The 27,549-nt window shown below is 39.9% G+C and overlaps 1 long non-coding RNA gene across 1 annotated transcript in view; it reads left to right on the forward strand.

Moving 5' to 3' along the window:
• The window catches only part of LOC102166593, a 26,125-nt gene extending 9,184 nt beyond the window's left edge, over nucleotides 1-16,941 (forward strand). Inside the window, exons 4-5 of the long non-coding RNA XR_001305279.2 lie at nucleotides 12,557-12,696; nucleotides 14,400-16,941. This is a non-coding gene — a long non-coding RNA (uncharacterized LOC102166593). The remainder of the gene's footprint in view (nucleotides 1-12,556; nucleotides 12,697-14,399) is intronic.

Here is a 27,549-nt window from a genome sequence, read left to right on the forward strand (position 1 = left end):
CTCCAGAGCACTTAATGCAGTGTGCTGCAGGAAGTAGGCATTCAGAGCTTGGATTTCTCTGACTAACTGACTGACTCAATGTGCTACCTGTAATTACATTTTAAAATTTAATCAGGGAAGTTCTAGGAACTCAAGGGGATAAAGTCAAAATCAACTATTCAAGTTAAGATTGCATAAATTGTCTAGAGTGAATAGACTTCATCAAAACTTGTCAAAATGCAGAATTCATCCGTGGAAACCAGAATATCAGAAATTTAAATCATCCCTATGAAATACACTCAAGACTGAAGGTGAATAGTTCGTGGTGAACTTAACATTTCTAAAGTAAATTCTGAGCTGAACGGAAAGTTACCAGTCTTTTTTCATTATTTTTTAAAATTGTGTTTTGTTTTTTAAAGTAATCAAGGATCAAAAAATAACATCTTGCTCTGGCTGTCGTTATGTGTTGAGAAATTCTGAAAAAGGCCTGCAATAGAAGGAACCATTTATGTCTGCAATTTTCTTCCTCAGTGGTATCTATGTAAACAAAAGCCAAAGCTACTTAAAAATACCCAGAATTATGATACAGCTAGCCTTAGATATTCTCAGAGTTTTTCTAATCTTAGTCCCCCTAAAATTCCTATATGTAGATGCAAGGCAGAAATTCTCACCATTTTTTCAGTGGGAAAATGGAAATTCAAAGAGATTTAAAAACAGAGTCCAGATTAAATTACAAGTTTTAATTCTTAGGCCATTGCTCTTTTAACTTACCATGGGCCTTGTGCTTCGGTCCATATTACATAGAGTAAATGATTAAATGAACACAACCTTGTACAGCTGCGTATAACATTTTCTTTTCTTGACTCTGCACTGACTATTCAGGAACAAAGCGCTTGATGAAGTGAAATGTGGCTCCTTTAAAAGAGACAGATGCAGAAGTTTGAAGCAGTGAATGTGAGAGCACTATTTGTTTTTCATTTAATTTTTTCAACCTCTGTCTTCTATTGTAGAGATGATAGTGTTTGATACAATTTTGGCAAAATTAACTTAAGCAAAAAATATATATTTGATGTATCATTTCCCATATCTATAATTAAATAGCAAGACTTACCTCAGAGGTTCCTAGTTACAGAAAGTGGGAAAGAATTACCTTTAAGATTTCCTGAGGTGAGGTAATTGCAAATTATTTGGTTGACCCAATTACAAAATTGTTGGTCAGAAGCCAGGAGAATTACTGATTTTTCTTCCAGGTTTTTTTCCTCAGGAATAAAAAAGTGTTCAAATACCTGAATAAGATTTTATATTTGTGCCATTCATGGGGAGATTTAATATTTGAGGTGCCAAAAGGTTTACTATTTGAACAGTGCCTTCTAACTATATACACAATGAAGATGTACCTAATGTACTTTATATAGCTGATGAAATATATCATCTATTTAATATTTTATCTCAAATTAGCATAAACATTTCTGCATTGTTTTAAAACTAACATCTAACACAGTCAAGTTTGATGTCGTAGATAAGAAAATATAATGTGTTATCTTTTCCAGAAGAACATTGCCGTATCTATCATACACTTAAATAGGAGTTGTGGCACTGATCCATAGGCATCTTTATTAAAAATGGAAGTCTCCTAAACTTGGAGTTATGTTTAATGAATATAGCACATTTAGTCCCTATAAACTATTAAGTAAGGTGGTTCCAGTACTCATTTAGTCATTTATTCTATAAATATTTCTGAGCGCTCACAAATAAGCATGGGCCTTGTGAGTAAGCCAGAGAAGCAACACACAGTAAAAAGCCCTTCTCTGCAAGGAACTTAAAACTTAATGAAGAGTCAAAACATACAAACATGAAATCATGTATCTCAGTCCAGGTATTAAATAACACTGGAAAAGAACACTGTAAGTTAAAAGAGTACATTTCCCACAAGTTCTGTGATATTAAATAAAGGGAGTGCTCTGTTTTGAAAGCCATGTATTATAATGGTTAGGAACACAGTTTTCTAAAAAATTTTATGCAATAGTACAATATTACTATTATGCTTTTTAGATCTCTATGGCTTATTTACTACTCATTACAGATTTGTACCCTTAAACCTCATCTTTATTATCATTACTGCCTCCTCCTGTTTTACTCTGTTTTTCACAAGTGTAACTTTTTAATTTAATTTAATTTAATTTAACTTAATTTAATTTTTGCTTTTTAGGGCTGCACCTGCGGCATATAGTGTTACTTACAAGTGACATCATATAGTACTTGTCTTTCTCTGTCTGACATCTCACTTTAGCTTAATGTGCTCAGGTTCTGTCCATGTTGTCACAAATGGGAGGATAGCCTCCTTTCTCGTGGCTGAAAACTATTCCATTGTGTATATGTACTACATCTCTTATCCATTCACCCATGGATGGGCATTTGGATTACTTCCCATATCTTGGCTGTTGAGGAACATAGGTTCTAGAGACAGTCATATTTGGATTCTGGTCCCATCTTATGTACTTTAGCTGTGTGATTTGGGGAACATCCCTTAACTTCTCTAGGCCTCTGTTTCCTTCTCTCTCTCTCTCTCTTTTTAAAGTAGATACCAAAAGCCCCTAGCTCATGGGGTTGTTGTGATGATTAGCATAATGTGGCTGGCACTCAGTATGCTCTCACCAAGTACCTCCTATGATTAGTGGTCTATTATTATAATCAGAGAAAATTTCCCAGAGAGGGACTAAGAACTAAAGTGAATTTGTTCAGTGTTTGGGTTGACTGCAAGCGCTACTTCATTTGTTGCTGATACTAAGGATAAAATACAACCAGTGATGCCTAATTGTCATCTACTCAATGACATTGGTAAATGCATGGAAATTCATTCATTCATTGACTAATTAATCAACTATTTCTGTGTGCCTTCTCATTGCTAGCTACTGTGCTAGTTATCAGGAATTAGGTAAGTAAAACTACTCAGGCTCTTTTTTCATTGAACAAATACATAAATGTATATAATTATTATAATGTGTTAAGGCATAAACTGTGCTCTGAGAATGTGTAATAAGGGAATACCTGCCGGGTTTAGGGAAAGCTCTCCTGAGGAAGTGACATATGAACTGAACTTGGGGAGTGAGAAGTAGGAAAGGAGGAGTGGGGAAAGGTGTTTGGGCAGGAAGAACAGCACACGCAAAGGCTGATCTTGGTGCGCCTGAGGCTGGGTAGACCAGTGTGGATGGAGTGCAGGGGAGTCGGGGGATGGGGCAAGTGAGACTAGAGGTGGAATTTATGGGCAGTGTTTAATTAAGAGTTAGATCTTTATCTTGGGTGTGTTCATGATAAGCCACTGAAGAATTTAATAAGTGCATGATGTGATTAGATCTGTGTTTTGCAAGAGCCATGGGGTTGTTTGGGGAGGGTGAAGAGTGCTGGAAGCAGAGAGGAGTCTCTATAGTTGATTGTGTAGCCAGAAGACCGAAGGGACTTAATTCAGTGGGAATATAAACATGAAAAGATTCTACTTTTGTTGCTAATTACTGTCTTCAAATGTGTTGGTCCAATTTGCCTTCAAATTCCATAATGACACCCCTAGCAGATTATCATAATTTGAAGAACATTTACTGTATTAAAAAAGTCCTATGTGACCTAGTCCATCTTATCCCCAATTTAAACCTTTATTCACCCACCCACACTCAGTCCAGTTATAACCTAAGGATTTGAGGGACATCACTGGAAGTTGGGTTGCCATGTGATCTGTTTTCTTACCTTCTTTATTATTGGCTTTCCTTTGTTCCCTGGCCTGTGGGCCTAAGAGGAGAGCTGGGGAAAAGCTGCAGATGTCTCCTACCTAATTGGAGTTGCTGCTGTTACACTGTGGTAGGCATCCAAATGCTGTCTCTGTCTGATGACATTCTTCACAGGATCCTGCGAAGACTAGAGGTGGAGTTTGTGGGCAGTGTTTGATTAAGAGTTAGATCTTTATCCTGGGTGTGTTGATGGGGCCACCTCTTTTGACACCCCACTTTAGCAGTGTACCCCACAGCTTCTTAGTGTTGGGATCCCCTCATTTGGGGTGTGGTTCTCTTGGACACACACCAGCAATTCCTTTCAAGTATGGCTTTCTTCTTTGGTATCTTAGGGGAAATCCAAGCATCTTGCCACTCTAACTAGTGTTGCTTCTCTTTATTCTCTAATTCTTGTTTTTCTGCTGCTCAGGGTGGTGCTAAGAGCAGATGATCAAGTCCACTGCCTAAGTAGATGTCCAGCCTAGCAAGGAGATGCTTTTTGAACATGTTTTTTGTTTTTACTGTTAATTTGATTGAGTTTCCTACTTTGGCATATGGGAAGAAAAAGAGGCACAACGTTCATCCCCAGGGAGTCTCGGATTCTCTTTATTTTCCGTGTGTGTGTGTTCATATATATGTAGTATATGTGTGTATATGTTCATGTATATGTAGTATATATGTGTGTGTGTATATGCGTAAAGCACCAGGGGGAAGGTGGAGGAGACTGATGCTTGCAGTTGAAAAGCCAGTTCTGCTGCTTCTCGTTAACACACGGGTTCTCTTTAGATGATAGAGGTTCCTTGGTGCCTGCTGTTGTTAGCTTGGAGCTTTGGTGGCAATTCTGAGAACATGGGAAAGAGCAGTTTACCAGCCTAAAATATTGGATATGGGAGGTGAGAAGGAAGAGAGTCAAGGATGATTCCCTATTTTCTTTTCTTTTTTTAAAATTTTTGGCCATGGTATGCAGTGGCTTGAAGTGGGATCTCAGTTCCCAGACCAGGGATTGACCCAGGCCACAGTAGTGAAAGTACCTAGTCCTAACCACTTGATCATCAAGGAATACCCTGATTCCCCATTTCTCACTGGGAAAGATGAAAAAAGGACACAGCAGTTGGGGTAGAGGGTAGGCCCTGAGTCTGATTTTTCACATTTCAAGTAGGAGGTACATTTGAACATTTAATTGGAATTATCGAGTAGGCAGTTAGACATGTGGCCTGGAGCTCAAAGAAGTCTTACCTGGAGGTATAAATCTGGGGTCACATGAGTATAGATAATATTTGAAAGCATCTATGTACATGTAAACAATAGGGAGGGTATAGCACAAGAAGAACAATAGGTCTCAGATTGATCTTTGAGGAACTCTTTTTTTTTTTTTTTTTTTTTTTTTTCTTTTTGCCATTTCTAGGGCCGCTCCTCCGGCATATGGAGGTTCCCAGGCTAGGGGTTGAATTGGAGCTGTAGTCACCATCCTACGCCAGAGCCATAGCAATGCGGGATCCAAGCTGCGTCTGCAACCTACACCACAGCTCACGGCCAATGCCAGATCCTTAACCCACTGAGCAAGGCCAGGGATCTCTTGGTTCCTAGTCAGATTTGCTAACCACTGAGCCATGACAGGAACTCCTTGAGGAACTCTTTAACAACTAAAGGGTGAATAGAGGAGAATAAAAAAAAAAAAAATTAGCAAACGAGGCTGAGAAAGAATGGAGTGTGTGGTGGAGTAGAATCCAAGAGAAGAGAGTGTCTCATAAAGGAGAAGGTCATCACAGTGTTGAGTGCTTCTGAGAGATCAGGAACACTTAGGACTAAAATGTCCATTGAAGCCATAAAAAAGAACAAGATAATGCCATTTGCAGCAACATGGATGGAACTAGAGACTCATACTAAGTGAAGTAAGTCAGAAAGACAAATACTATATGATATCACTTATATATGGAGTCTAGTATGTGGCACAAATGAATCTTTATCTACAGAGAATAAACAAAGTCATGGACAATGAGAACAGACTTGTGGTTGCCAAGGGGGAGGGGGAGGGAATGGGATGGACTGTGAGTCAGGGGTTGGTAGGTGCAAACTATTGCATTTGGAGTGGATAAGCAATGAGATCCTGCTGTATAGCACAGGGAACTGTATCCAATCACTTGTGATGGCACGTGATGGAGGATAATGTGAGAAAAAGAATGTATGTATATGTATAACTAGGTCAGTTTGCTGTACAGCAGAAGTTGACAGAACATTGCAAATAAACTCTAATAAAAATTTTTAAAAAAAATAAAATGTTGAATTTAACAACCTGGAGGCCACTGATGACCTTAGCAACAGTCATTTCAAGGGAGTGGAAATGGAATTTAGGTCAAAGAGGTTTTAAAATGGAGTGTGTAGTGAGAAGAGGAAGACCATTAGCAGACCAACCCCTTTTCAGTTTATCTGTGGAGGTCAGGGCAGTGATAGGGTGATACAGGGTGAAGGAGGTGGGGTGACGGGAGTATCTTTTAGAGGTAAGGAGTCTGTTTGAAAGCTGATGGAAAAGATGCAGTACACAAGGGCGTTAGGAATTGTACATGCAGGAGAGAAGACGGTTGGGATCCAGAGCACAGGGAGAGGAATGGCCTCAGTGAGAAAAAAAGGAAAATAAGAAAGGATTTGTATAATTTTATGTATATGTGTGGACTTCAGTTTGGGAAAATTGAGTGGGGGGGTTGACCCTTTTGTGTGGTAGAAGGAAGGTCATGGAGGGAGATTTTAGCTAAACTGAAATTGGAGTATTCATTATAGCTGCTTTACCATCATCTGTAGAAGCCCTTAGATTCCAAATTCCATTTGACTTAAGACATTTTTCCAAGGTAATATATCTCTCACCCTCCAAGGCATCCTGACATATTATTCCAAACATGCTAAAATAGCAGTTATTTTTCCCTAGCCAGGAATCTGATTTTGCTCATTAATTACATATCCCATCAAAAGCTAAACCATAGAAGATTAGGGAAAAGAAAGGTATTTTAGTGATTTCACTAGTCTTTTTGCCATTTCTTGGGCCACTCCCGCGACGTATGGAGGTTCCCAGGCTAGGGATCGAATCAGAGATGTAGCCACCAGCCTACGCCACAGCCACAGCCATGCCAGATCTGAGCCGCGTCTGCAACTTAACACCACAGCTCACAGCAACGCCGGATCCTTAACCCACTGAGCAAGACCAGGGATCAAACCTGCAACCTCATGGTTCCTAGTCAGATTCGTTAACCACTGAGCCACGACAGGAACTCCATGATTTCATTAGTCTTAAGGCTTAATTATCATTGAGATCAACTGACTTTGACCCATTGGTCTAATGCTTATTTTCTTGACTACCAAAGCATGCAGTGTCCTTGGTCAACTTGTAATAAACACAAATTATAGAAATAAGTTTTGACAGTTTGAAAACTCCTGAGCAAGCTTATAACATATTTCATTATGTAACTATTACTGAGTGACCAGCATGCTTAGAAAACCAGGAAAGCCAGTTTTATATGGCGCCCACTTAGTTTCAGTTGGGCTTAGGTGAGTGGATGAGTTATTTAAATTTCCTTTAACAAAAATCAGTTTCAGAGTAAATGAGTTGGGATTCTCTGATACATGACTGATTATAAACCTTGTAGCTCTGATCCTAGGGAACAATACTGATGGAAAATTAATACTGACTCATGAGTTAACTGGTTTCATTAATTAGTTCTAGTTCCCTATGCTAAATGGGACAAAATTGTTTTTCACAAATTTCAAGATTTTTTTAACTCCTGCCTTTTTCCCAAACTGAGAATCAGTCACCTTTTCCTCTCAGCCACCTCAAATTAAGTAACCTCATTGGACTCATTTCATTATTATTTATCAATCACTAAGCTCTTATTAAGAAAATATGTTCAAGCTTTCCCAGGCAGATTTGGATTTGTTTGCCCTTTTCCCCCCATTCCTTTCTCAGCTCCGTAAGGGCCGTTCTCTGTTGCGATGGTTTTGAATTTTTTCTTATGTCCTGATGATTATTTCACCAAAGAACCTGAATCCTACTACAATAGAAACAAACTCATGGTTTCATGTGTTTTGTTATTATACTTATCATTTACTGTATTATTTTAATGACAAAAAATCTTGTGGTAATATGGTAGGGTGCAAATAAGAATGGTGGCTAACATGTATTGAGCACTTTTTACATGCCAGCCAGTGTTCTAAGTGCTTTACATCTGTGATCCGTTTAATTCTCTCAACAGTTCAGTTCACTAGGTGCTATTATGGACCTTATTTTTTTGTTGTTGTTGTTGCATATGGACGTTCCCAGGCTAGGGGTCAGATTGGAGCCACAGCTATGGGCCTACGCCTTAGACACAGCAACATTGGGATGGGAGCCACTCTGTGACCTATACCACAGTTCATGGCAATGCTGGATTCCTGACCCACTGAGTGCCAGGGATCTAAGGCACATCTTTATGGATATCAGTCGGATTTGTTTCCACTGCAGCACAATGGACCTCATTTTTATTATTTATTTATTTATTTATTTATTTATTTATATCTTTTTAGGGCCACATCTGTGGCATATAGAGGATCAGAGTCACATCTGTGACATATACCACAGCTCACGGCAACACTGGATCCTTAACCCACTGAACACAGCCAGGGATTGAACCCGAGTCTCATGGATGCTAGTCAGATTCATTTCTGCTGAGCCACGCCAGGAACCCTCTGGACCTCATTTTTATAAATTTGGTGTCTAAGGCACAGCGAAGTTAAAATATTTTGCCCAGAGTCACCTGACCAGAGGGAGGATCCACGCCAAGGCAATCTGGTTCCTGCATCCTCTTTCTTAGGGAGATTATTATAAAATGATTCACCATATAAAACCAGTGTTGGACCAGTAATTAAACCATCCTATAGTGGTACAACAGAAATGAATCCTGCTAGGAACCATGAAGTTGTGGGTTTCATCCCTGGCCTTGCTCAGTGGGTTAAGGATCCGGTGTTGCCTGAGCTGTGGTGTAGGTCGCAGACGCAGCTCGGATCTGGTGTTGCTGTGGCTCTGGCATAGGCTGGCAGCAACAGCTTTGATTCGACCCCTAGCCTGGGAACCTCCATATGCCTTGGGTACGGCCCTAAAAAGACTAAATAGATAAATAAATAAATATGTGTAAATAATTTGGCGTATGGGAGTTCCCTTTGTGCCACAGTAGAGACAAATACGACTGGTATCTGTGAAGATGTGGGTTTGAGCTCTGGTTTCACTCAGTGGGTCCAGGATCCTGCATTGCTGTGGCTGTGGTGTAGGCCAGCAGCTGTAGCTCCAATTTGACCCATAGCCTGGGAACTTCCATGTGCTGTACCTGTGGCCCCTAAAAGCAAAAAAAATAAAAATAAAATAATTGGAGTATGATCTTTACCACTACTGAACTGAAATGAAGATAAATAAAAATGTACAATCTCTCTCAAATTACCAATGACATTTTTCATAGAACTAGAACAAAAATTTTGGAATTTGTGTGGAAACACAAAAGACCCTGAATAGCCAAAGCAATCTTGAGAAAGAAAAATTGGAGCTGGAGGAATCAGGCTCCCTGATTTCAGACTATGCTACAAAATTACAGTAATCAAAACAGTATGGAACTGGCATATATTTATGCCTGCTCAGCATCTATTCTTTCTTTCTGTCCTTTTTGATAATGGCATTTTGATTTTCCCTTGAGGGGGCTAACCCTTCCAATACCTGTCATCTCCTATATGTATCAGACAAGTTGTTCTACCTTCCTTAGCTGAAAGGTGAGCAAGGGATATGAGTAAGTTTCCTCCAACTCCTCTGGGAATTTAAATTTTGTAAGGAGTGACTGAAGGATGGGAAAAGACTGTAGCTGAAATACTTACTTGGTTGTCAGCACTCTGAAGGAAGCCAAGCCCTTACTTCCTGTTACTCAGCTCATCAAAGTTACCTCAGTTTTTCTGCCATAGCACAACAGGATCAGCAGTGTCTCTGCAGTGCCGGGAACACAGGTTCAGTCCCTAGCCCAGCACAGTGGTTTCGGTTGTGACTTCAGCTTTGATCTGACTGCTGGCCCGGGAGCTCCACATGGGGCAGGGTAGCCAAAAAAAAAAAAAAAAAAAGAAAAAAAAAGTTTTTCTCTTTCTGAAGCTAGGTCTTCCCAGATTGCTTTTGGTTCCTTGAATTTTCCTGTATCTTCCAATAAATTCCACTTTTGCTTGAGGTAATACATTCTTTTTTTGCTCAAACCAGGTGCAGTTTGCTTTCAAGCTAAGAGCCTTAATTTATACATCACCTGTGGGATGGTCTGCTTTAGCTTTACCTGATGAAATGAGCTGGAAATTTTGTTTAGGTTGTTGTGCTCCTCCTAACCTAGACACATCAGCATCCCTTTTCTGTCTGGGTATCTCTTCTGCACTAGTGTGCTGGTAAGACATAGGCTTAGGTTGGCTTTGCTCTCAGAACCTGCAGACCTCCATCTTTCTCTCTCTACCCGCCTCAGCCACCAACCTAGAACAGGGAATCTCTACATATGACAGTCTTTTTCCCTTCTTTTGATTTATGGGCAAGACATTTTTTCTTTGCTTTTTTTTTTTTTTTTTTTTTTTTTTTTTTTTTTTTTTTTTAGGGCCACAGCTGAGACCTATGGGAGTTCCCAGGCTAGGGGTCAAATCAGAGCTGTAGCTGACAGCTTACACCGCAGCACAGCAATGCCAGATCTGAGACATGTCTGTGACCTACACCACAGCTCACCCAGTGATGGATCCTTAACCCACTGAGCAGGGCCAGAGATCTAACCTGCATCCTCATGAATACTAGTGAGCCACGACAGGAAATCCTGGCCAAGACACTTTTTCTATGTTTAGCACAGAAACACTCATCCCCTTCACAAAACCACTGTGTTCTCTTAAAGTCTTGGCAGAGTAAGGAAAAAGATTCCCAGGCCTCTTCTATTTTCCATCTTGTCCCAAAGCTACTAGGAGGCAATAAACACACATTTTCTATGTGCCTGAATTAGGAAGCAGGTTGAAGGTAGAAGAAAAATGAAGACACAAAGAAGGAAAATAACAGAAATTAACACTTCAAAAATCCCGGTAGTTTATTTGTAAAAATAATGATTCCTTTCAAGATATCTTTATTATCATTCTTTACTGTATTTTCTGTTTGTGTGTTTTCTTTTATATTTTACTCATGGATAGAGAATGTACATGTGTTACTAGATGTATTGGGTTGTTCATAGTCGCTCTTTTTAGTCACTGTAATGCCAGTAATAATTATGTCTGTTTCCCAAGAAGAATAATAGTCATGCATTTTCCAAATCATCAGAAGGGGCTCCGGGAAGCTACACTTCCTGTCAGAAGCTGGGACACAGCCTGTCCATCTTGAACACTCGCTTTGGGGCCATTGGCAAGGTGTTATCAGTCATCTTCATGCACACTTTCTGACATCCAAAGCTTCCTGTATGCTTTTATGTAACATCAAATCCAGGTGGCAGAGTATATGGGGGTACAACAGGTATCTGTGAGTGTCTTAACGTGTTTCATGACTGGACTTTATATAATGGATTTTCTTTCCTAAGTCTCCACCTCTGCCACATTTTGTTATAACTTTTACTATGTTATGTAGACATTCTTATAGAACCAGGACTCAAGCAAGAGAAATGGTTCAGCCTCTAATCCTGATCAGGCTTTCCGTCTCCCTTCTCACATTCTTTTCTTAGCCACAGAAACTTGGAGTTTTACAGTACAAAGAAGATGTTGACAGAAGAAGGGAAAGGCTCTGAAGGGAGAAGAATCCAATAAAAAAATAACTGGAGAGAAAATAAAAACTTAAGAGAGATGAGAAACCAATATTCAAATTATTTTGGAAGATTAAAAAAGCAAAAGATTAGAATTAATGGACAAAAATATTGAAAAATGTCACTTGTGCCTCCTCTCCTCATTTTATATCTGCTCCCCTCTCACCATCCATCTCCCCCTCCCCAAGCCTTTCTGATGTAGAACATTTTAGCAGATATAAGAGATTTCACAAAAGTAACAATGGTTCTTCCAATATATGTATTAGAGCTGTTACTCATCATTATTTGAGTTCCTCTAATTAAACAAGAACTGCTTCTAACTACTTTATCATTACTAGTAATAAAGTTATCCTTCTTGTGAGGGACTGCATGAGAGGATGACTCAAGAAGGGGATCCGGAACTTGAACCCATCTCTTACTACTCTCAGGATGGTGGTGCTCTCTTTGGACCTCAAAGTCCTTTTCTGTTTTCATTCATGATTATATTTTGGTTTTGATTTTTTTTTAACCTGCATATCCTTGGTGTTTTTTGAAAACTTTTGTGTGGCTTCAGCTTTTTTCTTGGATATGAATGTAGCTGATAGTAATATAAATGATACTTTGTTTGAGCATGATGGCAAAGGAAGCCTAATTCATTCCTTTTGCTATAGGTTTGCCTTCTAAGGAGAGGGTACCCTGAAATGAAGGTGCATTATTTATGCTAGAAACTGTTATGTGCTTTGATGTTCTGGTATTATTTTTTTTTAACTTCCTGACATAATAATCTCTTTTCATTTAGTCAGCTTAGAAGGGGAGGGTGAGAGGGGCTTCATTCAATGATTGCATTTCTTTTTTTGGAGGTTTGTTTTAATAATTACCTAGGCTTTGATGTCTGTGTTTCCATATTTGTTGACCTTCTTTGATGCTTGAGGTGATTTTCATCATAACCTTTTAGCCTCATAACTTTATTTCCCTGAGGCAAAGGACATACTCTGTGTCTGACTGCATTATGAAACACCTAGGTTTGTCTGACCCATCCCTTCACAGGCTGCACCACCCAGGATACGATGAAAATAAAGATGCCACCGACTGGAGGACAGCAGTAATCTTCTGAGTTCAGATTATCTTAAACCAACATGGAACCCCAAAGTCCAGGCTGTAGAAGGTCATCTCTGAACCTCCTTGAAGTAAGTTTGCGGCCAGATTATTACTTTAGTGTTGATCTCTGAGATGCCACTTCATTGGGTTTTAAAAAATTTGATGCTTGACATAGAAGCATAGAGGACTTCACTGTATGAAGGTGATCATTACCAGGCCCTCCCTTCTTTTCTCTTTGTAAGAGACTGTTTTACCTTTGTTGATGTTTTATATTCAGTGCCTTGGGAGAAACACTTCCTAGGACTTACCTCTACTTTATTTCCTAGCAATCTAGCCAAAAAGAAAAGGAGAGTTGAGGGGAATGAGGTGAAATTAAGGATTGATTTATAAAGTATATATATTTTATCTTAGGTATTTTATAGCTCACAGCTCATTTTTAATTTTTTTATTTTTCTGTCTTTTTGCCATTTCTTGGGCCGCTCCAGCAGCATATGGAGGTTCCCAGGCTAGGGGTCGAATCGGAGCTGTAGCTGCCAGCCTACGCCAGAGCCACAGCAACGCAGGATCTGAGCCGCGTCTGTGACCTACACCACAGCTCACGGCAACGCCGGATCATTAACCCACTGAGCAAGGGCAGGGATCGAACCTGCAACCTCATGGTTCCTAGTGGGATTCGTTAACCACTGCGCCACGACGGGAACTCCTCACAGCTCATTTTTATACAATAATTCATCTAATTCTCACAGATTACTCCAAATATTATTTAGTTGTTCATTCACTCAACAGATATCTATTAAATTGGGTACTGAAAATAAAGAGGGAAAGATTTCAACCATAATATAATTCCCATGACCACAGGATTTTAGTCAATTTCATTCACTGCTATATCCCTAGCACCCAGAGCAGTGCCTGGCACACAGGAGACACTCATAACTATTTGTTGATGAATGAATACTGAATTTGTTGATGAATGAATGCTGAATCAATGAATAATAGTGTGATTTGGGGGGAAAAAAAAAGAAATTCTTCTTATTTATTTATTTCATTTTATTTTTTTAGGTCCACACTTGCAGCACATGGAAGTTTCCAGGCTAGGGGTTGAATCAGCTGCACCCACCACCCTATGCCACAGCCACAGCAACTCCGGATCCGAGCTGTGTCTATGACCTATACCACAGCTCATAGCAACGATGGATCCTCAACCCACCAAGGAGGGCAGGAATTGAACCTGCACCCTCATGGATGCTATGAGGTTTGTTTCTGCTTTGCCACAACAGAAGCTCCCAAGAAATTCATTTTGGAGTAAGAGATATACTAAGTATATTGGATCTGGAATTGTGAATATCATAAAGCCCATCATTGAGAAAAGATTTGAAGCACCCAGATACCAGATGTGCATGCTCCTTTATGTTCAGAGTGGCAGGTGTTTGTGGTCCACATTGTTTTTGCCTCAAAGGAGGCATGTAGTTAATTTCATCTTTTCATTTTCACTCTTGTTTAGAGTGAAAGGTTTAGAAGGTAAAAAGATTCTGATCTGTAAAAACAGTGAATTAGTGTTTTTAGTCTTTTCTGTGTTCATTTAGTGCCCATCTCTAAGGAATTCCAAAGTCTCCAGCAGATGGTTATATTAAGCCCCACAGCTCACCACAGAGGTTGTGGGCAGAGCCAGCCCTTGGGGTGAGCAGCCTGTACTTCTGCACATAGTTCCTTAGGCCGTGCCAGATGACTCTCACTAGAGCTTCCGTTTTTGAATTTTCTGTTTACTGTTCCTCTATTTCTGTATCCTTCTTAGGGTCAGCAGTAAAGAAAGAGGGAATTGAAGATGGGGACCTGGGATGTTGGTGGAGGACTTGACTGGCACCCTCTGTCACCCATTTTCCTGTCTACCTAGCTCGGGGCATCTTTTTTTTTTTTTTTTTTTTTCCTTTGCTTTTCCAGAAGCAAAGTCAAGGTGGGAACCAAGTGCAGATTTGGCTGTTGGCACTCTTGGATAACGAGGTACCATTATCTCACTTTTGTAGTCACAGGAGACAAGACTTCAGTGACTTCTGAGTCTTTGCAGTATCTGCAGTGGCGAGCTTGTCTAAGGCTCTTGCTATTATACTGTGCTATAAAAAGCACATAACACAGTCTAATACTTTTATGTCGCAGTTGAAGTGTTATGGGATTTCATTTTATAAGAACCTTAAGTCCTATACATAAATCATTCTCATGTCAGCGAGGCTTTGTGCTTTGTTTTTTTCCTGTAACTCACTCTGAATTCATCCAAGATGAATATTTCTGAACCAGGCAGTTAGAAAAGACACTGTGGTGTAGTGGAAAAAGCTCAAGATGGTGAATCAGGATCTCAGTTCCAGAATGGACTTTGTTGCTGACCAGCTGAATTAAGACCCTGGGCCTCATTTTCTTGGTTTGTAAACTGAGGGAACTGCATGAAAGGAAATGTCACTGTGCTTTCAGCTTTAATGTTCTGTTTAGGCTCAAGACCTTTGGTCCCTCCTTTCTACCTTCCTAAATAATGGAATATAGAGCATTTGAAAAAAACTGTATCATCGGTTCATTAAGTTCAGTGTGAGCTAAATTGAATCTAGACAACCTACCTAGTTTACAGAGGAGGGAACTAAGTGAGCACAAAAAAGGCAAGTTACTTGCCTAGGTCACACAACTAATTAAGAGCAGGAACCTGACATTTTTATCAATCGTGAATGTTTTTCTCAGAAAAATTCACCTCATTGTCTTGTGGTGGTAGTGGTGGTGGTGGGTGTGGAAGAAACTGAGACGTTTTCACAAAAAAGTGAACTTCTGTTTCTGCTGAAATGGCGCTGCTCATTTTGATATTCCCTGCATTTCTCATGCCAAAATACTGGTGGCTATTAAATGTGCAAAAGCATGTGTTGGTTACTTTAGGATTATACATAGAAACTCCTAGGAAAAAAGACGACTCTGTTCTTGAAGAAAGTAACACCTTTCTTTACTTTTCCCTTCTGTCTTCACTTTTTTTGTTTGTCTTTCTGCCATTTCTTGGGCCGCTCCCATGGCATATGGAGTTTCCCAGGCTAGGGGTCTAATTGGAGCTGTAACCACCAGCCTACACCAGAGCCACAGCAACGTGGGACCCGAGCCGCATCTGCGACCTACACCACAGCTCACGGCAATGCTGGATCCTTAACCCACTGAGCAAGGCCAGGGATTGAACCCGCAACCTCATGGTTCCTAGTTGTATTTGTTTACCACTGAGCCACAATGGGAACTCCTGTTTTCACTTTTAAAAGCATGCTTATTGTTCAAATGGTAAAGAAGTTCAGAAAAGTGTGTTCAGACAGTCAAGAACCAGAAGTTCCAGTCCAGCCTCTGCATGGGTTTTTGGAAAATCTGATGGATGAATAGCATAAACTGACATGAATAAGATACTCTTCTTTACATGCTGTTTTCCTGCTCTGGAGCGAGTGTTGTCTAAATATGAACTCACAGGGTTTTTAGAGGCTGGCTCTTCCTGAATTCTCTCTTGAACAGTGTCAGTATTCTCTAGTTACACTTCAAACTTGAGTTATCTTTCACTAGTCACTTCAAACTTGAGTTATCTTTCACTAGTCGTTTCTCTGATACATTGAAACAGTTGCTAAACCCCATGGATTCCTTCTTTGCAATCTGTGTTACGTCAGTTTTCCTTTTATAATTCCTATTTTTCCTATATGTCACATAAAGTCATATTTTGTGAGCAATTAACAACACAGGTTTGGAGTCAGGCAAAACTGGTTTCAGTCCTAGCTCTGCCACTTACTACGTATGTGTCATTGCTCAATCTCTCGGACTCTTAATTACCTTATCTGTAAACTGGGAATCATAATTTTATTGGCCTCAAAGAGTTGTTGTGAGAATTAAATGACAGGATGTTGTGAGAATACTCAGTAGAGTGCCTTGCACATAGTAAGTGTTAAACATGCAATAGTAATTGTTACTGTTCACTCCTCCTTGTCCATCCTGCTTCCTGCTTGCAAATTAATCCTCTTAAAGCCCCGGTCTGACATTCTCTCTTCCTTACTCCAAGAGAGGCCTCATTTGCACCTGGACTACCTGAGTAATCATTCACTAGCTGTGAGATCCTGAGCATGTTTACAAACTTCTCTCTGCCTCAGTTTCCTCATCTGTGAAATAGGGATAATAGTACCTACTTCAAAGGGTTATTATGAAGTTTATTATTATTTAATGTTAATAGTTAATATTTTAAAGTACCCAGCATACAAGTTAATAGTAGTTTTTGATAAATAAAAACCTACGTGCTCTTCTTATATTTACTATTTTATTTTTTTGCTTTTTAGGGCCACACCTGAGGCATATGGAAATTCCCAGGCTAGAGGTCGAATCAGAGCTGCAGCTGCCGGCCTATACCGCAGCCACAGCAGTGCAGCAGTGCAGGATCTGAGCCGCATCTGTAACCTACACCGCAACTTGGATCCTTAACCTACTGAGTTAAGTAGGTTAACTAAGGATGGCAACGCTGGATCCTTAACCTACTGAGCAAGGCCAGAGATCAAACTGGCATCCTCATGGATACTAGTTGGGTTCATAACCTGCTGAGCCACAATGGGAACTCCCTTGTATTTACTATTTTATAAATGTGCTCTGTATTCATTTCTTTGGCCTTGCTGTGCCTGCCCCTGGAATGCAGGATGGTTTAATGGGAAGAGTACTTGCAGCCCAGGGAGAGTAGTAGTTTTACCTATATGCCAGCTTTGACTTAGTAGTAGTAGTAGTTACCTGGATTACTTGCAAAATACTATGAGGCTTTGTATGGTTTCAGTGAGAAGTCAGAAGTCAGCTAGTTTTATCTCCCATTGGCCGTGGAGAGAGAAATAGAGACACATCCTTGTGTTTTGCCAAAATAAAGAAGAAGGCGTAGTTGATTATAAGAATCACAGTGTGGAGTTCTCTTATGGAACAGTGGGTTAAGGATCCAGCATTGTTACTGCAGAAGCTTGGGTCATTGCTGTGGTATGGGTTCATTCCTTGGGAACTTTCATATACTGTGGGTACAGCCAAAAAAACTCACAGTGTTTTCATCATAAAAATATACAGTTTAGGATGAAAGACGAATTTTCTTAATATTGGAAGCTAAAGAATTTTCCTAAGTGTTCACTTTATTTCATCTTACAGCATTTTCTGATTGTTTTATTTACTTGAATTCATTTATTCCTCATTTATATATAGCATTATAATACAGCATTTTGTGAGGTAGGATTATTGTTCTCATCTCCCTTTTATAGATGAGGAAGCAAAGCATAAAATAGTCAAGTAACTTTCATGAGATCATTTGGTTAAATAGTAGGGCTGGGATTTGAAACCTGGGCAGTCTAGCTCCAAACTTTACATTTTGGGCCACTATACTAAATATGATTCTTGGTCCTTGGGTTACTTTTTAAGTAAATCTAATTTAGTTTAAAAATAAAGTAACTCAATGCAATTTGAATACATTTGGTTTAATACTTTCAGGCCATTCTACAAAGGCACAACTCACTTTTCAAATGTTTATCTCTCTGAAGTTTAGTTTGATCCAGTAATAAAAATAAGATTATCTTGAGCAGTGGATTCAAACCACCCATTGCAGAACCCTAGGGTTACACAGAAGTTTTTCTGGGGTCTAAGGGCTGGTAAGTGGTAGGTGTAAAATGAACTCTGAGCCTCTACTCTCATTCCAACCAGGGTAGCCTTGTTTTATCTGCTTAACAATTGGGATTCTAGAGTTCCCTGGTAGCTAAGTGGGTTAAAATTTTGACCTTGTCACTACTGTGGCTTTGGTGGATGCTGTGGCACAAGTTCACTCCTTGGCCCAGACACTTCTGCATGCTGCAGATAAGGCCAAAAAAAAAAATTTAGATTCTAAATAAGATTTATTTTGAAGAGAGAGATTTCCTTTAAAAGGTGAAAAAAAAATTCTCTGATCGAGGGAAATAAATGGACCACATATTTTGGGGGCAACTCTTATTATATATTATTTCTGGTCAGTGAGCTTCCAATCTAAGTTTGGCAGCAGCATGTGCAAAATTCTATTTCTGGAAAGAACCTAGAGTGCAAATAATGTTACAGTTATGGTCTGATACACTCATTAATGGTCAGAGGCACAAAGGGCACAATAACATTCTCTAACAAAGACTAGAATACTCAACCTGAACTCACAGCGTAGTCGCTAGGATACTCCTGTTTTCAGTGGCTCATTTCTTCTTTTCTTTTCTTTCTTTTTTTTCTTTTTTGTCTTTTTAGGGCCACACCCATGGCATATGGAAGTTCCCAGGCTAGGGGCCAAATCAGCTGCAGCTGCTGGACTGCACCACAGCCATAGCAATGCCAGATCTGAGCTGTGTCTGAGACCTATACCACAGCTCATGGCAATGCTGGATCCTTAACCCACTGAGTGAGGCCAGGGATGGAACCTGCATCATCATAGATACTAGTCAGGTTCTTAACCTGCTGAGCCACAATGGGAATTTCCTCAATGGCTCACTTCTTAACTTTTATTGATTTATAAGTTGAAATAAAAAATTAGATTTTCTTGTAAACTTTTCCCTCGTTCCCCCTCTCCACTGCCCCAGTTTCCTTGTCTTTGTTGTTAGTCAAGAGCACATATTTAAGCTCTCTTAGTCATGAATAACAGGAAAAAAAAAATATATCTGGCCTCAATGGATTTTGTAATATTTTGAGTGTTCAATTTTTTTAAACCTGCTTTTTAAAAAAATTACTCAACGAGGAGTTCCTGTCGTGCTGCAGTGGTTAACGAATCCGACTAGGAACCATGAGGTTGCGGTTTTGATCCCTGGCCTTGCTCAGTGGGTTAAGGATCTGGTGTTGCCGTGAGCTGTGGTGTGGGTCACAGATGAGGCTCGGATCTGGTGTTGCTGTGGCTCTGGCGTAGGCCAGTGGCTACAGCTCCGATTCAACCCCTAGCCTGGGAACCTCCATACGCCGCAGGAGCAGCTCAAGAAAAAGCCAAAAAGACTAAATAAATAAACAAATAAATTACTCAATGAATTTTAATAAATCTGCTTTTTAATAGTAAACGATGCCCAGGTTATCCTGAGATTGGAAAAATGTCCTGTAATCTACTTTTCATTGAATTAAAACATATGTCAAGTGTCAAACAATAATCAGTATCAAGACTGCAAAAGACAAAGAGCTTTATTTGGGGTCTTAAGAATTGCAACTCAGGAGACAAGGATTTGCATAAAACCAAAAGAGTGTTCCAGGAAAGACAAAAAGGGACTTATGAAGTCAAAAGCTATAGGTGGTTAAAGTTGTCTGGCAGAAATTGTGGTTGACTCTGACACAAGAAAGGAAATATTTATCCTTAAGGGATAAGCTGTCATGAATTATTTTAGGGTAAGGGTCCAATAAGTATCTTGAGTTTCTGGAACTTTGAGAAGATGTTTTGAATGCAGATGCTAAGACAATAAGTGGTCAAAGTTCAGATTTCTCCTAGGCTGAGACGTGTATAAGTCATACTTCTTCAGTGCTCTCCCAGCTCTATTTTAGAGAGCTCTGTTAGCAATACTGGCTCCATCTTGATATTCCTTTCACATAGCTTTGGCTTGGAATAGAGGGAGAACTGAGAAGGAGGAGATAAGCAACGATTGGAAAAATGCTCTTTGGGTTTACTTTTTAGAATCCAGCAAGAGCCCTACACATTCCCTGTTCTTCTCCTGAACCCACTTGTGAAAATGCCAGTTATTGGGTCACCCAGGGTCCTGGATTAGGCTTTTAGGAATATGTTTCTAAAATATCACCTGTCTTCAAGAAAAATACAACTCAGCAACCAGTTTTTCGGTACCGTAGGAAAGCAGGTCTGTGGTGTTCATTATTCAAAACTTTGAGTGAGGAGCTTATTTGGCCTTGGGATGCATTGCATTCCTGTCCTGTGGAGGATTTCCCTTCCTAATTATGATTTGCTTTAGCCAAGTGGCATTTAAAATGACTTGACTTTGAGAAGCACTCACCAGCTGGGGATAGGCTGGGTGGGTTTGGGAGAAGGCTGGTAGCAGGAGAAAGTCAGCATGGTATTAACATTCCATGTAGAAAATCTACCCAATAGCAGTCCACTTAGGGAATAATTGAGAGTTGATTTTACAAGCAAAACTCATTTGTGACTTAGTTCAGCTGTAACTATAATCTCCATGGTATACCTCATACCTTTATCTCTAAGAGTGAATTAATGAGATACTGATAGAGCAGAAGAAGGAAAATCCTTGGTTCGTACCACTGGCACTGGCAACAAAGCCCTGGATACCTGCAGGCTTAATGTAAATGAAGTAAGATTTCAATTCCTGCTGAAATAAGTTGCAGAATTCAAAAGCTATAGAATTCAAATGGCTACTTTTTTAAAACTTAAAGTTACCTTTTAAAAAGCATTCTTGAGATAAAAATCTTCCTATGGAAGACAAAATCCTGATCTGAAACAAGATTGTCTTGAGTGACTAGTCACACAGAACATCTTCCGGTGAGGATTTATAAATGCACTTGTGTAAGGTTTCTTGCAACTTCAGTTCAAAGGAAAAGAGTTTTGGAGAAGTTGTTCCAGCAGTCAAATGGAAAATTATGCTGGCTTTTTCCATAGTGGTTTGGGGTGTACGATGATTCATACCATGACTTAGCTAAAGAAGCGGAATATTTAGTTTTTCTGAGCAACACTGCCTCCTTGTGTAAGGAGAACTACCTTCTAGTCCAGTAGTCTATGTAATTTTAAAAATGTATTTTCATTTGAATTTAGAAGCTTAAACAACCCAAACCAGTTAGAGTGCCTTAATGAAGAAATTCTCTTTGGAGTTCCCGTCGTGGCTCAGTGGTTAACGAATCCAACTAGGAACCACGAGGTTTCGAGTTCAGTCCCTGGCCTTGCTCAGTGGGTTAAGGATCCGGCGTTGTCATGAGTTGTGGTGTAGGTCGGAGACGTGGTTCACATCCCGAGTTGCTGTGGCTGTGGTGTGGACTGGCGGCTACAGCTCCGATTAGACCCCTAGTCTGGAAACCTCCGTATGGCTCAGGTGCAGCCCTAAAAAGACCAAAAAAAAAGAAAAAAAAAAGAAATTCTCTTTGTGCCCACGTTTGATATTTTCCATTGATGAGACCAACTGTCTTGTTTTCAGGGACCATGTTCCCAATTTGACATTATATATTTTTTTCTTACTACTGATTCCTCTTACTATGACTTTAAGGTGGTGGAAAGGAATAGGGAAAGTAGATGAAATGCAAAGCAATCCTTCTGCAACTCACATCATCATTTAAGTCTTCATTGGAAAAAAGAAATCTTCAGATAAATTAATCAATCTACTAAATAGAAGATTCAAATTATACAGCTCTTCTAACTTTATCAAAAGCAGTTGAACCAAAGTAGTAAAGCCTAATGCATTTATGTTATTTTTTTCTCACCTTTTTCCTACTTATTCTTGGTTCAAGAGATTGGTACTATTTGGCTTCATGCAATTCATTCAGCAAATATCTATGGTCATCTGTTATGTAGCAGACATTCTCTTAGATGATGGAGAGTCTGTGGAGAACAAAACAGAAAAATCCTTGCCCTCATAGACCTTATCTTCTAGTAAGGGAACAGATAAGAAGGATACTGAAGTAAAATATACAGTTGACCCTTGAACAACAGGGGCTTGAACTGCACGGGTCCACTAATATGCAGATTTTTAAAATAGTAAATACTACTGTGCTACATGATGCAGATTTTTGACTGCATAGAGAGTCAGTGCTCTTAACCCCCTGGTTGTTCAAGGGCCTACTGTGTATTATTTAGATGGTGTTAAGTGCTAAGGAGAAAAAAATAAAGCAGAGAGAGGGGGGAGTGAGGAGTGATATTACATTGTTGGTTAGGAAGGCCTTCCTGAGGAAGTGATATTGGGGTGAGTGAGTGGAGGATCAGGAAGAGCAAACTACCCAGAGAGGGTATCTGCGAGAATGTTCCATGCACTGGTGACTGCAAGTGCAAAGGTCCCAAGAAGGGAACATGTGCCTGCCTTATATGAATGACAGCAGGAAGGATCATGTGGGAGCAGAGCGAACAAGTGGTAGAGTCACAGAAGAGGAGACTAGACAGGATTTGGGGTTTTAGGCCATTGTGGGGTTTTGAGCAGAGGAGTGAAACATTTTGATTTATTTTTTGTTTTGTTTTGTTTTGTTTTGTTTTTTGTCTTTTTGTCTTTTGTTGTTGTTGTTGCTATTTCTTGGGCCGCTCCCTCGGCATATGGAGGTTCCCAGGCTAGGGGTACAATCGGAGCTGTAGCCACCGGCCTACGCCAGAGCCACAGCAACGCAGGATCCAAGCCGCGTCTGCAACCTACACCACAGCTCACGGCAACGCCGGATCGTTAACCCACTGAGCAAGGGCAAGGACCGAACCCGCAACCTCACGGTTCCTAGTCGGATTCGTTAACCACTGCGCCACGACGGGAACTCCCTGATTTATTTTTTAATAGAATAAAGTGAAAATAAGTAAGAGTGAAAGTACAACGGATGGCTAGAAGACTGGCTTTGATTTTGTAATCATCCCATCATCTATTCTGGAATACACATACCCTCATGAATTGAGACTCTGTTTGTAATGTGCAGGATACCTATGATGATCAAGGTTTGTTATCAATAACAAGTTACCATGGGAGTTCCCCTCGTGGCGCAGTGGAAACGAATCCGACTAGGAACCATGAAGTTTCGGGTTTGATCCCTGGCCTTATTCAGTGGATTAAGGATCTGGCGTTGCTGTCGCTGTGGTGTAGGCCCACAGCTGTGGCTCCGATTAGACCTCTAGCCTGGGAACCTCCGTATGCTGTGGGTGTGGCCCTAAAAAGACAAAAGACAAAAAAAAAAAGTTACCATGTAATAAAGTGGAATACTGAGCAGGGAATAATTTTTAGAATTCTCAATAGTAATCATCAAGGAAAATTTCTGTTTAAATAAGCAGATGATTAGATTTAGGAATAAAAATGCAAATATGATTCTAATTGATATTCTGTGTTGTAGAAACTCACCCCACTTTATAAAATAGTGACTTATGTAGAAAGAAAGTTAGGACATTTAGGTTGCTCCTTTCAAGAGAGCAACCCTTTCCTAAATGTATTAATCTAGTCTAAAAATTTCGCTAGGAAGATCTTTTGAAGAGAAACAGAATGAAAACTTGCTCTCTTTTATTTTATGTATAAAAACCAGCCTTCACAGCAGTCCTAGTTCCCATCAGTCTTTATTTACATTGCGACCATTCGGGGTTTCCTAGAGTTACTTTAAATGCATTGCCTTGCCATTATACTCAATTCACTTAAAAAAAAAAAAAGTTTGGAAAACTCTAAAATTATTACCCAAAAACTAGTCCCTGGAAGCAAACTATGGTTTCTATATACACTGCTAGTAAGGGCTTAACACATTTTTAGATTTGCAGAGATCCCTTACGTAGTAGCCCTTCCCTTCCACGCAGGAATCATTAAATTGAGCATTAAAGTCTTTAATAATACTGATGAGGTTCCACTGACACTGATGCGACAACTCTCAAGGTCACACTTCATGCCCCCTAGAAGACTCTGTCCAGCCTGAGGTAAAGAAAGCCTTCAGTGATCCTGAGACTTAATACAAAAATGGTCATTATTTGTCATTTGACATATATTTACTGGACATCTACTATGTGCAAGCTGCTGTGGGAGGATACAAATATGCAACCATCAAAAGAAATAGCCTAGAATGTATGCCTTATCTGCAGTTTATACTTTTGTACTAATATAACTTTACCCTTATCCTTAGGTATTCATAAACTGAAAACGAACCATAGTCCCATAAAATATTACAAATAAGGAACATTCCATATTCTGTATAGACCCTGGATTTGAGAATCACTGTCTTTTTCTCCTCAGACTTAGAATAGAGAAGGATCTCCTGTGCCTTATCCTTCCTCCCCCAACCCATGCCCAAAGTTCTTAAACGTTTATTTCATCTTGTCTGATCAGAGTTGCTGATTCCCTCTCATTAGCCAAGCTTGTTTGTTTGACACAAACCCAGTATTCAAGCTTTTGAGCAATTTCTCTGTCAATTCTGGTATGGATTACCACCTGTGTTCCCGTAATTATGTTTCCTTGGATACCAGGAAAAAAAAAATTCAAATTCAAGCTCTTTGCCAAGGCTGTGTTTAGGGCCAGTCTTGCTAAAGCGTGGAATTTGCTGGGTACTCATGGCCTTGTTCAAGGCTCTTCTCCATTGCAGGCCCTCAGCACCCCTGTGATGTCCCTAGGCTGCTGGTGGTCTCCTCAGGATCACTTGATACGTCTCCTTCCTCCCCACCAATCTGAACCTCTCCTGACCTTTCCTCCTTCAATCCTTCATCTAGAATTTTATAGGATGAATTTTTGAGTGAACAAATCCTTGTGGGTCTCCTCAAACCACAGTAAATCACAGACTTCCACCTTAGGAGTAGCTGTAGTGGATGTATAATCACAGCATATTTTTAGAACTAGAAAGAAAGTCTTTTTTTTTTTTTTATGAGCATGATCTTTGCTTAAAAGAAACCTTGTTTGGAAATCCAGCATGAAAGGCAAGTAAGAGTAGAGCTGTGCTCGATGGATGGGCAGTGCCCCCCCACCTTACTCCAACTTCTCACTCTCCACATCCCCAGAGCACCCCAGAGACAACACAGAAACACCCACCTCTGAAAACTGCCTGATTTGCTAGATAAGGATTTCCCAAGAGGTTCATTTTGTATATTTTCTCCTGCCTCTTGGAGGTCTGATCTCTGTTCTCATAAACTTGAGGCTGTTATTTACCTGCCCCCAACCTACTTAGAGAGTGAGGTGTCAGCCCCCTGGCAGTCACAATCTTAACAACACTTCTCCATTGTGAGTGTCATGAGGTTGATGGATAAGGGTCCTGAAAACTATTCCAAGAGCCTGCACACAAGCTAAGTTTTCTCTTATTACAGCATTACACTCTTAAAAATATTTAGCAAAAATAGAGACTTGTGAAAATGTTCTCCTTTCCAGCGACTGTGGTGAGAAAGCACTTCCCTGTGAGCCTACAAAGACAAAATGTTTCTTATTCTCACTTCAGCTTTTGACCAGCAAAATCTAGTTGAATTTCCCTTTATATCACAGTCTCTGTCCCTGGAGGAATCTGAGCCCATTTTCATGACTTTAATGGAAGTGGAGGGAGGATTGACACAAGGCTGATAGTGGTGATCATACTTTGGATAGGACCATGTTAGAGAATAGATTGTTTTATTTCTTGGCTCACAGGACAATTTAGGACAGAGAGAAGCTAATCAGGAAGCTTGATGTTGGCAACTTAATTTAGTTTAGACTTCTGATTTAAAAATAAAGCCCCATGTTTAATGCTGAGGAAGAAGGAGGGGAGCAAATAGAAGTCTTCTTTGTTTTTATTGCTGGTAACTTGATTTTGCCATCATGTTGGACACATCCTTCTGGGGAAGCAGTGGGGTATAGAGGAAAGCACAGGAGCTTTCAAGTCCTTCATTCATTTTTTTTGTTGTTGTTGTTATTACTTTATGCTTTCTCCTCCCTCCCTCCATCCTTTCCGTCCTTCTTTCTTGACAATATTTTTAGGCTCCTAAAATGTGCTTGGCGTTGTTAGCTGCTAGGGTCACAACACTAAATTACACAGTATGGTGCTTTTGGCCTGGGGGGTATTCCTTTTTCATCTTTGCCCTTTATGAACTGAGCAACCTAGGGAAAGTCACTTAATTTCTCTGAGCTTCAGTTTCACCTTTTGTAAAATAAGAGTAAGAGCAGCTCCTCATAGAGTAGCAACAATTCAATAATTAAATGAGAAAAGGTGCAAATTACCTTCACAGAGTGCCTAGCACAGAGTAGGGGCTTAAAAGATGGAAGTCTATTATAGATTCCCATATTTATAGTCATTATAACCTGATATTTAGGTTCATCTTCCCACATTCTATGAGGAATTATCTGAGGGTTTTGACATCTGGCTCTTAATTTTATTCTGCCTCAGACTACAATTCATAGGCCAACAATCACTCCATCTCAGAGATCCTGAATTCTCAAAACCCTTTCCATGCTTCAGTTTCTGTCCTTCAACTTCTCCAAGTTCACTCTCCCACTCAATGGGATTTTCAGTCCCTTTGGCATCTGTGGTCTCTGGTCCTCAGCTACTCAAACCATCACCCTTCCACATTCCACTCCATCCCTTCTCTCCACACCAACTTTATTTCCCTTCATGTTCCTCCCATGCACCACAGCCAAATGTTCACTGCCACTGTCTCACAGGACCTTACTCATTGCATTGGCCATGGCAATCTTTCATTCTGTATCAGCCCAATTACTTGTTTTTTATTCTCATGCCTTTGGCTTACCTGTCGTTGCTGGAGAAAACCACTCAACCATGATGACATTCATTTGCTTAAGTTTGTATTTCTAGTCTTACTGCCCAGAGTCTTACAAATCTTTCGAAGGTTTGATTTTCTTTTCCTCCAGTGGAACTGCTGTAGTATAAAAATGTAATGCCACATCTCAGTGCTGTCCTCCTGAAGTCACCATCTTCCACCACCATTCAAAAATCATCTGTACATCCTTTCATAACTGTCCAGCTGTTCAAGAAGAACATGTCTGCTTACTCTTTTCCAAGACTCCACCTATGGTCTTGATCCTTAACCTCTCAACTTCTCTTGAACCTTCTGAACCAGTCATTTCTTCTCTTATTTGTCTCTCCCTCTTCATTGCCTCTTTCATTCTCTTTCTTTCTCCCATTCCTCTGTTATAAGCAGCTAGTGATTTTTACTAATCACTAGTTAATATTATAAGCAATTTCCTACCACTGTACTTTTCAAAAAGTCAAATCGAACCCAGAGTTTAAGTCTTCAGGGTGAGAAAGATCTTAATCCCAGTTTCACCCTGAACTGAAGAGATGAAACAAAGAAATAGCCCTAAGCAGTGAGAAACCTAGCA

The sequence above is a fragment of the Sus scrofa genome, chromosome 6, assembly GCF_000003025.6.
Source record: "Sus scrofa isolate TJ Tabasco breed Duroc chromosome 6, Sscrofa11.1, whole genome shotgun sequence".
Lineage (NCBI taxonomy): Eukaryota > Metazoa > Chordata > Mammalia > Artiodactyla > Suidae > Sus > Sus scrofa.